Source organism: Gallus gallus, chromosome 13 (genome assembly GCF_016699485.2).
Source record: "Gallus gallus isolate bGalGal1 chromosome 13, bGalGal1.mat.broiler.GRCg7b, whole genome shotgun sequence".
NCBI classification, from domain to species: Eukaryota; Metazoa; Chordata; class Aves; order Galliformes; family Phasianidae; genus Gallus; species Gallus gallus.
In genome coordinates, this window is record NC_052544.1 from 4,956,686 (window position 1) to 4,969,790 (window position 13,105).

The 13,105-nt window shown below is 37.7% G+C and overlaps 1 protein-coding gene across 16 annotated transcripts in view; it reads right to left on the minus strand.

The window, feature by feature from the left end:
• Positions 1 to 13,105, minus strand: part of TENM2 (teneurin transmembrane protein 2) — a 608,636-nt gene that overhangs the window by 496,909 nt on the left and 98,622 nt on the right. The gene's annotated exons all lie outside the window — the stretch shown is intronic.

Sequence of the window (13,105 nt, forward strand, 5' to 3'; positions counted from 1 at the left end):
ATCTCAAAAAAACTTCATCTCGCAGTACTGTAAATTTACACAATATTTAAACATTTCCCTCGCTAGAAATTAGCAGGAAGGGAGGATCAAACAGGGATCACTCAGAAAGCACATAAACAGGCATATATCAACAGGCCACTGATGTTTCCATGGGGGAAGGAGGAAATAATACAAATAAACCAAACCTCTCATAAAATAAGCTGAAGATAACGTTTCAACTCATAGGAGCTGTAAAGCCACAGCAGCCCTTGCAAACCTTCCAGGAGCTCTGGATCATGACATACTTTCCTTCTGAACTGCCACTTCACCCAAAGCAAGTTCTTTGTTAGGAAACCTTGTAAGAGATGCTACAGGCTGTAACGATCCCTAACAGAACTCTCTAGCATTTAGCACTACCTGAAAACGACTGGGGCAAGTGGTTGTCACACCACTGTCCACTTCATGTTTAATGACTGCTTGTTCTTTTACAACATTAGACTTCTGAAGACAGATATGGTCCATAAAAATCCACAGGACTGTATGTATATTCTGGAGAGCAGAACAAGAACAAGAACTCAAGACAAGAATTATTTCTGGGATAAATCAAAAGTATTATTTTCAAAATACAAACTTAAACGTTTGTTTTCTATCTGCTTTCCTTATCATTTTTCAATATGGTAGAGCTGTCCTGTTTAAAAAAGTGAAACATTTAAGAACAGCAGATACTATCATTTTTCTAAACGTTATTTGTTATTATTTTTTACACACCTCATTCTAGCACTTATCTAAATACTGTACAGTCGCTTACTGTCTGAAGAGTTGTCTCCTCCATTAACCACTCCAATAACCACAGAAGCTCAAGACTTATTTTCATTGTTCAGACATCAAAACTCCAGTTAAAATAAAATCAATGTTTTATTCTAACTGTACATTCTGAGCTGGAATGTTATTTCTGTCACACAATCCAGACATATACGGGCAAATTATTAACTCCCTCAAACAAGCAACTGTTACCTTTTAAATTCCACTACACTCCATCTTTTTTTCCTCCTGTTGTCACGTATTTGGCTTAACGCAAGCCAAAAGGGTGGAGATACAGATGCTAGGTCTCTTGGTTCTATGTCTCTTTGATATTGTTTCATTGTTTAGCTATAAGTAATCACTTATTACACAGATTCCAACATCTTAAGGGGCCTTTTTCAATATGATAAATAATAAAATGATAAAAGATGCCTGATTTCCATATACACACCTCCCAAAAGAATGGAAAGTAAGTTAATTATCATTAACATTTATGTTGTACATCTACCTTCTTTATATGAGGGTGGGTTGTTTGTTTGTTATTGCCTTAAAGGGGATAAAATGTTCAATGAGCATTCACCATTATGTAAGCTTTTCTGGATGACTGGATTGCTTCCTAACTAAAAGCATCATCCAATGATAAAGGCTAAAGCTCTGCAGGCTGCATCATACACGATGACAGCCCCCAATTTGCTCCAAATTATCACAAGACAACATAGTAAAAGAGAATCACTAAGAATACTTCCATCTTTATTCCTCCTTCTAAAAACTCTATTCACAAGCATTAAGGAATTACCTGCTAGACAGAAGAATAAATTAAAAGGCGGATATATAAAACCTGAGGAAGACTTCCAGACTGTGCAATCAGCGACACTCCACTGTTGGTGGTTACCAGCTTTAATTAAACCTACGCTGTTATTAATTTCAAGTACGAGAAGTTGAAGGCAAATATGGACGTAGGATCAAGCCTGAATGAAAACCGCTAGCAGCACGCAAAGAGATGGCAACCTACCTGACCCAGCTACAGCAGCTGTTCTTCATCACACGAGCCATGAAAACATTACCTGTGTGTTTACCTTACCCAGGGCAATAGAACAGCAGAGACTATGTGCTCACTGGCTGTTCTCAGCTAGAAGACATGTCCCTGCTTAGTCCCTCAGTACCCAACTGAAAAAAACAAGTTGGTTTGCACTCCAAAACATGTCTGTGCAGCTTTTATGAGCACAGCATAAATACTATGTATTATTATGAGGAATAAAGTAAGGTATTTAGTTGGAGGTTTTTGTTCTTGTTCTGAGAGGAAAAACAAAAATCCGCCAGCTATACTCTCTGTTCTATAAGCTCCTGTTACAGAAGCTACTCGGTTTGTCCAGCAGAAAAATGCACCTGCTCCTCTGCTGGAGGCTTGGGAGCCACTTCTTGTCCCTGAGTTAGTGTCTCCAGCACTCAGGAAAACGTAATGAAACAGTCATCCATTCTGCTGTCCACACGTGCTTTTTTTTAATCCAAGCAAATACACAGCACTTCCACCAAATATAGCAATGCTACCATTTCAGGACACTGTCACAAAGCAGCACAGATGAGCAGAAATCCAGCCATAGGTTGTCAAGGAGAACAGCCATGTGTACTCTTTGCTCTCAGTCAATACTGTTAGAGAACAGACAGCAAAGAAGAGATGCAGAAGCTGGGAAGATTTAGGGCCCAGGGGAAAGCACGTCGCTCTGTGATAACACACTGCAGCCCTTATCACCGCATGTGGTCATCAACATGAAGATCTGTTGCTCAACTACATCCAAGCTCTTCTTGGTCCATCCACAAACTTAGCAAGTGCCCTACAGGATGACAGTCAAGGATGACTCCAACACTACATGCCACGTACATTCCCAAATTGTAATGATTATTTAATATGTTTTAAATTAACCTATCATTATTGCCACTTCCAAGCTAAAATTATTCTGTTGGCCTGATGGATTCACGACTAATGTGTGCAATTGAGAGATGAAGAGACCAGGGAATCCCTGTTCTGATGTTGACAAGCTATTTCTCACAATCTAATCTTTGAGCCCTATTTCCCAAATCACTAGAAGAATGTGAATGACTAAAGATAACATGAGTATCTTAAGTCAACAGCTATGATGGGAAAAAACAAGGCATAACCTTTATTCTTCAATTTCCATTATTTCTGAAAGTGAAAAATCACTCTAACTGCAACCTTTCATAAAGTTTGAAAACGAAGAAGAAGAAGAAAAAGGTAAAGAAATAGCCAGCCTCTAGTTACTTTACTATCTCGGACCTTGGGATTTCTCCCTCACTGAGGGTTCTTCCACAAAGAACACCCGTGAGATGCCTTCACTTCAGTACATTTGAGACCGCAGAAGCCAATAAAATCTTCAAAGTTTCTGTAGTGTATTCAGTATGATCTCCCGTACAGGACAAACATACAAGACCATGTTTAGGGACTTCGCTATCTTCATCCACCCCCAGAAATGAAGGTCTGAGTTCAGAGTTCTAACTGCATACCTCCTGTCTGACCCACGATTGTTTAAAAAAGGAACGTTAAGAGCAGAAATTGCTGCCATGGAATATTCATTCACAGCAAAGTATGCATCCCAAAGTAATGCATGCATTGCAAGAATCCTAACATCATTAGCACAGAATATCATTAAACTAATGAGATTACCTGTTTACAGACAATAGGGTACTTCCATTTTCATACACATTTAACGACAGGTCTGCCTAAGCATTGAATGCCAACTATGTTGAATTTGTTGTCCAAGAGCACAACTGTGAGCAGGTTTAGAGTATGACAGGGACACAGTACGGAGCCATCAACTAGATTTGATACAAGCAAATGGAATGCACCCATAAGCTCAAGAGAATGATTGTGATAAAGGGAAAACTGGACCCAAATTCCCAGGTTTGCCTGTATTCAGCTTTTCTTCTCTCAATGAACTAGTCTCTCGATTTTCACAAATTTACTTAGATACTCAATGCTTACGCTGAAGGGACAAATTATTACCAAATTATTATTATTATTATTATTTGTCCAGAGATGCTATCACAAATAATAAGACATCTGATAAAATTTAAAGCAGTGAATAATCCCAGTGAAGCTAGCAGGACTACTCACACATGGTCACTTATTTCTTGAACTAGACATTAAATGACACGTACTGAATTGAACAAAAACGTCTTTCCATCACTTTTTACTCGAAGTACTGGAAATATTAATTGTGTATTGTACAACTGTGATTTATCATCTTCATATATGAAAAAATATCAATCTTAGTTATGGTGCCATGAAGGGGATTTTCACTTAAAACTCAGCTCACTTAGAACATTCAACTCATCTCCCTGTTTTTATAGGTGCTGGCAATTTGTATATGAAAATCAGACTACAGTATTATTTTATTCATAAATCTAGGAAGTCAGTACGATTTCTACTTGTAGCTGCTAGAAGAAATGCACTGTAGCATAAATAGATTGTCCTGCTAAGCAGCAAAGCCCCGGGGATCGTTCGGAATATGAAAATGAAAGAAAGAAATTTCTTCTTGAAAAGATAACTGGACAAAAATACAACAGGAGACAGTTCCTAAAAATCAATCAATCAATAATACATAAAAATGGTTTCAGATAGAGAACCTGAAAAATTCTTTGCAAGCATTTTCATCTGCCTGCCCATACACAACATGATTTATACTAACAGTTACACAGCAGCTCCTGGAAGCACAGAACAAATCTCTCTGGGTAAATTTTAAGCTTTTTGAGTCGGGGACTCAGCATAGACATGATGGTAGCTGCCATGTGAACAAGCAGGTACCTCAGCAAGACCAATTCTCACTGACCTGAGCACCTTATAGAGTGAAGCACGCTGTATTTGCTGTTTTGATTAACAAAGTTCTTTTATTTTATTTTTTTTTAACAAACCAGTTTTAAATCCAACACAGTAAGACCATAATGTCTGAGTTGACCCCATGGGAGAAGACTGCATTTCTCCTCAGAGATCCACCATCAAGACCAATTCCAATGGGCAGAGGTTCAAATGCATATTTTTCATTCCACATAAAATTCTCACTGCAGTTAGGGAGACCAGATTGATGGTGTTTCTCATTCTTCTCTTTGTTTTTGAGATGTATACCAAGTGGCCAGGTGGCTGTATGATAACAATAAAGAACAACGGTTACTCCCGCTGGTGAAACAGCTCAAGACCTATTAAGACATGTAGTGTTCACCAATGCCAAGGTAAAAGAAAAAAAAAAAAGAAAAATGAAAAAGGTACCACTGAACTGTTAGTTTGTTTTCCTCCTTCTATAACCACTTATTTCTCCCCTCTTAGATCAAAACATTAAATCAAGAGGGAAAATTAAAAGATACTGATACTGCAGTTTGGAAAGAGGAAATAAAGATGGCAATAAAGCTAGCACCCATAAAGAAGCGTATAAACTCCATTTACAATAGTATAAATAAAAAGACCCTTCCTAACTTGCTTTCTGTTTGATATCCATCAGCTGTAGGATGCTTGAACTGAACCAGTAAGACAAGGAAAACCTGAAAAAAGCAAAATAAAACACAACCAACAGCTCACTCCATGCGGCTGTCCTACAGGTTTTATCAAGGAAAATCATTTCCTTTTTACTACAGTTGTATCACGGAGGCAGGTATACCTGAACAATACGCTAATCATGCAAATTCTTAATTAAAGAAATCCCATACCAAAATACACATGAAAATCAGGCAAATACTTAAGTTTCCATGAAAAAGCCAAGTATTGAGGTAAAGATGACTTATTTTTCACTCTCTCATAGAACCCAAAGATAGTTTAAATCTAAAGAAGTTGTTTTCACAGCCGGGAGCACCAAAGAGACTAAGAAGCACATGCAAGTGCTGGAAACATGAAACTGCACTAACATAGACTTTCTTCTTTAATGACACTGATCATCTTCCAAAATACAAAGCCCTTCTGCTAGCTTGATCAGCAGAAGACATCAAACATACCCATCCCTAAATGGACATATTCCAGAGTTGCACGGAATTTTCTACCACAGATTTTTACATGCTATGCCGGTATGCTTTGACATCAGGATTGTGCTACGTGCCGCAGAGCAGTTCCGCAGCCATCCTGCCAGAATATTGGCATTACTTGGTACTAACCTGCAGGGTTTGGCCTTAAAATTAAAAGCCAGTAATTAACACATCATACATATTTTTGGCACAAATTACATATGCACAAGTTACTGCATGCTCAAGTTTTAACACTGCAGTTTCCACTTAGATTGCTTATAACTTTTTCCTATATTACTTGATGCAACCTAACATACAGTGTTATAAAACTCTTCCTATCAACGAAAAGCAGACACACTTCAGATACAATTGAGCAGCTGTTTAATAACTCAAAGCATTATTATACAAGAGTTTAGAACAAGATGCAGTGAATTAAACTGCTAGGGAAATTTAGAGCAAATCCAATTTCACAAGCTGGAACTTAACCAAGACACTGCATTTAACACCTTTACTCCTGTGAACAGCAAGCAGCTCTTTAATGACCACAAGTGGTCAACACTTCAGTTTCAGATCTCACCTGATAGACAGGCTAATGAGAGCTCCACTACTACTAAGTTCTGCTCAGACTGACAGCCACTACTCTGTAGTATTTCTACTTTTCCTTTCCCTAATGGAATCAAACTGCAAAGTTCTGCAAAAAATTATAATACAGATATATTTATTTTTACCTCCAAATCTCAAAAGCAGTTTAACTCAGGGTCAGGACAAGTTTTAAGTGCACATATCCACCAGCTCTTTTACCTAAAATATATTTTGCAATCCTTGACACAGAAACACATACGTACCTCTCTGTACGTCATCAACACAGAAAAAAAAATACTTCAATATATCATGAATATAGAATATTCTTTACAAAACTTTAAAGGATTGTTGCTGTATCTGTGCCTTTCATACACCAAAGTATAATACATGCATAATAGACTGGAATGTCTCAAAAGGATGTGTCTGTGCTAGCTATAAATAATTCAAATGGAAAGAAGAAAAAGCAAACTGGAATTGCATACTTAACCAGAACTGAATAGTTATTCAAAACAGTGCTCTGAAACACAGGCATACCATTTACACAGCGATTACCAACTCTCAATTCATCAGATAATCATTAGGTATTTTTAACATTAAGAGTATTAATTTAAAAAGCCCCAAGCCCTCAATACGAATCCATGCAGTAGTAACTACTACTTTAACATGTAGCTGAAGCACCATTGCTGCCTACAGAACAACTGTGGTACGGAAGCACCTCACTTACAGAATAGGCACTGCCTCCAATCTGCGACAGTTATTCACCCCGGCCCATGATCTTCACTTGGAGGGCTTTTTCTCAAGACAGCTAAGAGTACAGGTTAGCATACCAGTATCTGCTCCCGGGCTAATGACATTTTTCCACAAAAAAGTCTCTTCCTTCCTCCGTTACAAATCCAGATAGGGTTGGAGATGAGACTCTGGGAAATAGCAGTACAAGGGAATAAGATGGATACGTCTCCTGGTGTCAGCTACTGCCTTTGACAGTGCAAATGAACTGTGCCTGATGCACAGTGTCCCACTGCACAAGTACAATACACCACACACTTTAAGGTGGAATCATTTCCAGCTGTGGATTAGCAAAAACAAGTCCCGTGTACGGCTCTTCTCTAGCAAAAGCTAAGGGCTTCAGACAAAGCTGCTCAGAGATCCAAGAAATACTGTACATTAGAGTGCATTACCAAATTCAATAAAATAACACCCCTAAAACAGGAATTCTAGGAGCTGAACTGGTCTGTTGTGAGTACTGCGTGAGCGACTGCAACTAACACAGTGTCCTCACTTCAACAATTATTCTTTTAAATCCAAAGTCTCAATGCATTTAGTTAACTTAGAAAAGTAGATGTGCGTTTAATTTTTATTCTTCAGGCACAGACTGGCTTACCCATAGCTTTTGGTATGTAAGTAGTGCAGGCAACAGCTGTATGGTTTTCAATTTACCAATGCAAACACCATCACCTTTTTTCCTACTCTCTATGTACTTATTACGTTCCAGAGGCACATTAAAGAGATAACAGGCTGCGATCATTTATAAACCCTGATTAAACTTGAGTGAATTCTCAGACATACTTTTCACTTAAATATTCATTCTTAACGATACCAAGAAATTTAACTCCCAACAACACGGGGTACTTCCAGCAAACATCTCTCCAGCGGACCCTTCCAGACTTAGTTCATTCCTCAGACAGCAAACTAATTATACTAGAATTTATCAGACCTGCTCCAGTTTTTATTTAAAATTACAATTTAGATTATAAAAAAAATCATAGCTTTAAGGTGGAAATTCTCTCAGAGAATTTTTTAAAACATTATTTTAATACTCCATGGTAATAATAATAAACAGCTAAATAATTCAGTACTGATTTATTGAATATGTCATTAACACTGGAGAATCAGGGGATTCAGACAGTGAAATAATCTTTCTTCTTTCCTTCAAGATTGCCTTAGAATTACCTAAGGAAATAAGGAATCCTGTTCTTATTTATCAGATACTTCATACATACATTCTATTTTCTAAGCTCCAGTACGTGCATTCTAGAGATCTGGTTTTATCTACTCGTTGCCAACATAATGGAAAAAAGTACAATTACATGTTTTTTGCCCTCAGGTGATTTTTCTAACAACTCATTTAATCTTGAATGTTTTTTTTATTTTATTTATTTATTTATTTATTTGTCCTAGAAATATACCTACATCATATGAAACAAACAGAATGGAGCATGGTGTTAAGCCAAACTTCAATGACAGCAAATTACCTGTTTGCAGCCCTACTGGAATAGATAGCTATGTAAACAATGTATTCAGTGCATCACTGCACTACAATCAATGTACTTCAGTATTTTCATTACATCTCAAATTGGTACAAGGGATTTTAATGTTTATTCATGCTACTCATTATACCAACTTAGATACAGAAGTATTCAAGACTGAAACATCCTCCAAAGCAAAGCATGATGGAGCTAGTCGAGACACTGCTTCCTGAGAGGTGTTTCCTACTACTTTATTCTCAAGCTAACAACTGGCTTCTTCCCCATTCAGTACAAACTTTGTATTCTTACTTCGACAACACCAATACAGCAAACTCATAACTTCCTTTAAATACATGTCAAATAATAGCTGTTTGCACATTGTTTGATAGCACAAATGGTAGTGAAAAAAGGATATCCTGAATGTATTGTGCAGTTCAGTAAGGCAAAAAAACACGTATCAGTGCCTGGTCAGTCTACAGCACACGAATCTCTTCTGAGGATTTTCAGAAAAGAATTCAGATGTATAAGATTGATACCTTTCTCAGTAAATACTGATCAACATTTGAAGCAAGAATGTGTGCAACCAAACTGGAAGTCCTTTGGCATTCAACTACAGAAAGGAGAATCATGTATAATCAGAAGCAAGATTAAGACAAGAAATATTAAATAAAAAAAAATCAACTGGTCTCTATTTTAGAAGACCCTCACTCACTCCCTACAGAACAAATTACAAAATAATGATTAAGCCATATATCACAGAATATATCCTCTGGGTATAACAGGAACTTGAATTGTTTAAAGAAAGTTGTGTGGTTCAAGTTTAAAATACTACTACTGTTCTTTAAGTTATGCTTTAGAAAAAGTGCAGTTGGCCCTATGACTTGCATCAACAGATGTTGGGCTTAAAAATAAATAATTATTATAATAAATGTGGTGAACTTTCACCACTGTCTGGGTTTCTTTTATCATGTATATACTAAAATGCCAACAATATGTCACGCCTAAGAAACATACTCTTATCCCATTTTTAAGCCAGTATTCAACTTAAATGGTAAGTCATATCTCTTGATCTTCTTTTGTAAAGGTTGTACTTGCTACAGGCTTAACACAACTGTGGGATACAGTATGGGAAGAATCGATAAAGCAGTATTACCCTTTGTGATAGCGAATCTCTGCAGGACATTCAAGCTTAACTCTGTTGCCTGCACTTACGCTTCACACCTTCCCACTGGAAGAATGGGCTAAAACATAGTAATGGACTAACAAGACAAGAAGAAGTGTGTAAAAATTCACCTCTTGCTCCTTCCCTACAGGTGCTTCCTTCCTTTTTGTAAGCCATCAATTAAAAAAACAAAAAAACAAAAAAACAACACCAGACCCATCTTAAAATACAGGGTTTATATATTCATATACATATTTACATACATATATACACACACATACAAGTCCTGCTGAACACACATCCTAGCTTCATCACAAACAGTTATGTGCAGTGGATTATCAGTTTTGTTTTTCGCAGCATGGCTTAAAATAATAATAAAGAAACAACACAGTACCAGAAAGCTGTATATTATCACTATGACTTGTACCAAAATGGAAAGTTTTTGATATTTCACTAGTACGTAAGACTAAAGAGTTTGTTTCAGCACAATTTGGGCTGCTAGAAACCACGTGCAGGTGACTGTGACTGTATTGAAGCCAATAAGTTGCAGTGATGACAAGACCTCTGTTGGAGAATTTGACTTTTAAGCAGAAGGAAGTTCTTGGTGCCTGAACAAAAGACTTGAAGAGACAGAGGGTATTTGGGACACAAACAGAAGTAAACAGCTTCAGTTATACGTAGTAGGACAGAGAAGTCACAAGCACTTATGTGGGTCAGACATAAGTTGAAGACTGGAACAAAGTTAACAGGGAAGAAAAGCAGGTGCTAGAACAAAGTTGCCAAAAGTTTAGAAGGAAAGTTCCAGAAATCAGGATAAATGTTTTAAACTTGAGTCAGAATAGGAAGAATCTGAAGGTACAGGATACATAATGGAGCTGACGTAACTAGTATGCCAGAAAAGCAAATTTCTTTCTCATTTCTTTCTAAAATACAGATGTATATACAGATGGCTACAGCCACATCATGAAACACCAAAATAAACTTGTACAAAGACTAGCATAGGAGTCAATAAGCAGTGGTGTAATAATACCCCATCAATTGTGCTAAACATATCTGTACATACACATAGACACAAAAACAACTGTCACAACCAATACGCCCTTTACCTCTGAAGTATTCCAGAAGCAATTTCAGAGAGCCACTCACACAGCACACCCTTGAAAAGCAGTACACAACGTGTCAAATGTTCTCACTCAGACTAGCTGGAGGTTGAGATAAGAACCTTCTTGCTCTGAAACAATGCAGACAAAGAATCAAATGTAGGAGTGAGGTAGGCATGAATTTGAAAGCAGAAGAATTAAAAAACAGGTGACTGCTATCACTTGAAAAACAGCAGCAGGTGGGAATGGTAACCACCTGTTAGAGACAGAGATCTTCGGGCAAAAGGAGGCACTAAACTGACACTGATTAATTAAGAGGCCCTAAACATACTTCCTGGGAAATCTACTATCTACATGTACATCTCTTCACTCCCCACTTGGAGGTGCTTCTGATACCTTTATCTTTTTTTCCTCCCCCACTGACCAATCCATTATCCGCATTCCCCTTCCCTCTTCCACCCTCACTTGCAGCAAGCCAATTCCCATGACTTTGTGCTGGTTGCATTATGCTGCTGCGTTCCAGATGCAAGGAGCAGAGTCATTTGGGATGAAAAAGGGAAGCACACACTGGGAATGACTACTCCGTGCTTATTCCCTTCTAGAGGCCCATAACAGTACCCTCAATAAAGCCTTCTAACAGCAGCATGGAGATGTGAGGCTTCCTAATAGGAACTTAAACAGTGGGAAAATGACAGCATGCGAATGGTTCAACGTGAACAGCTTAAAGAAGGGGCCCATGTTTTATTTGTGCCCACCGTTAGTGAAACAGCCACTGCCATCTACCAGGGCTCCATAAAGGAGCCATGCCTCCACACACAGGAGACTCACCATGCAAGCAAAAACAAGCAAGCTGCTGTCCCCAGGAACCACCATGGATGGGAAAGGCTCCATTCTTAAGCACATCCCCACTACAGTAACAACTGATAGGTTCTCTGGTCTGATCCCAAGCTCTGGGGAGTCTCTCCTTCGGCACCAGAGGGCTACAGATCAGCATTCAGGGCTGGGCCAGAGAAGGAGTCAGGCCAGGTCCAGGCATGGTTAGCCAGGGGACGACACTCAGCACCTTCCATGTGAGCTGCAAACTTGCCCATGCTGCTCCTGCCAACAACTCTGTCATCCCCGTAAGCAAAGACTTCTGTAAATATGATGAATAAAATACTATGTCTTATACATAACCATCTCAAAAGAAGTCTTAATTACCAAATACTTCTGCTCTAAGGAGTTATTTACGAACTATTCACAATTTAGACTTGTTAATACCAATTTGCACTAGTTAGACAAAGCAGTAGGTGGGTAAAGTAACCAGGACATACAAGAGTAAACACAGGTAAGCTATTGCTTATCATTAATAATGTATAAGTGCTTTTCTTACCTGGAGAAAGAAATGGTAAGGGAAGATGCTTTCTGTTCATGTTCAAAGTAAGTGCTTTTAATATATGGCTCCCATTTACTTGTTTTCAGTACATACATCCCATTGCAACAAAGGATAGTGGAAGATATTTTTCATCCCAGCTTTTTTGGCAAGGGTTATAAACAGCTACTATATTCCTTCTCTTGCTGGCTGGGAAATATATTCTGATACAGCACACATGAAAAAATGTTGTCTTTTGTAATATAGCCTGTGGTTTCTTATATATGCTGTCAGATAACTAGAGAATATTTTGCCCTCTGCTGATAAGCAAAACACTAAATTTATAAGCCAATTAATACATTTTCCATCCAACTTAAACCAGGTGGCTGTGGCAAAAACTGCATTTGTGATACAGTTTATGTATGGAATTGGCCCATTCTCTCTGAAGATAAACTGTGCTATATGTAAAGCTATGCTGGAAGTACAAGTTCAGTTCATTACAATGAAACTTTTTTTTCTTACAAAGTAGAACTCGTTTACACAGCTAAGTTGCCTATAAACATGTTGGTAATGGAACACAGTTAATAATAACGGTAGTCAGCGCTGAAGCAATTAGACTTCAGAATTAATCTAAAGGGTTTTTTTTAATGCTAAGCTGTGGAACTGTAAGTTTTTAAATATAACTATAGTGTTACATATACCTACATATACCATATCCATATACAATGGAAACATACAAATACACATGTTTACAGAAAGGTAAATAAATCAGGATCAATAATACCTCTACATCAAAAAAGTGACTCTAAAATTATCTTGTCAGTCCCTGGTTACTGAAGATTTAAGTTAATAACTTCTCATTTTCTAATAAACAAACTGATAA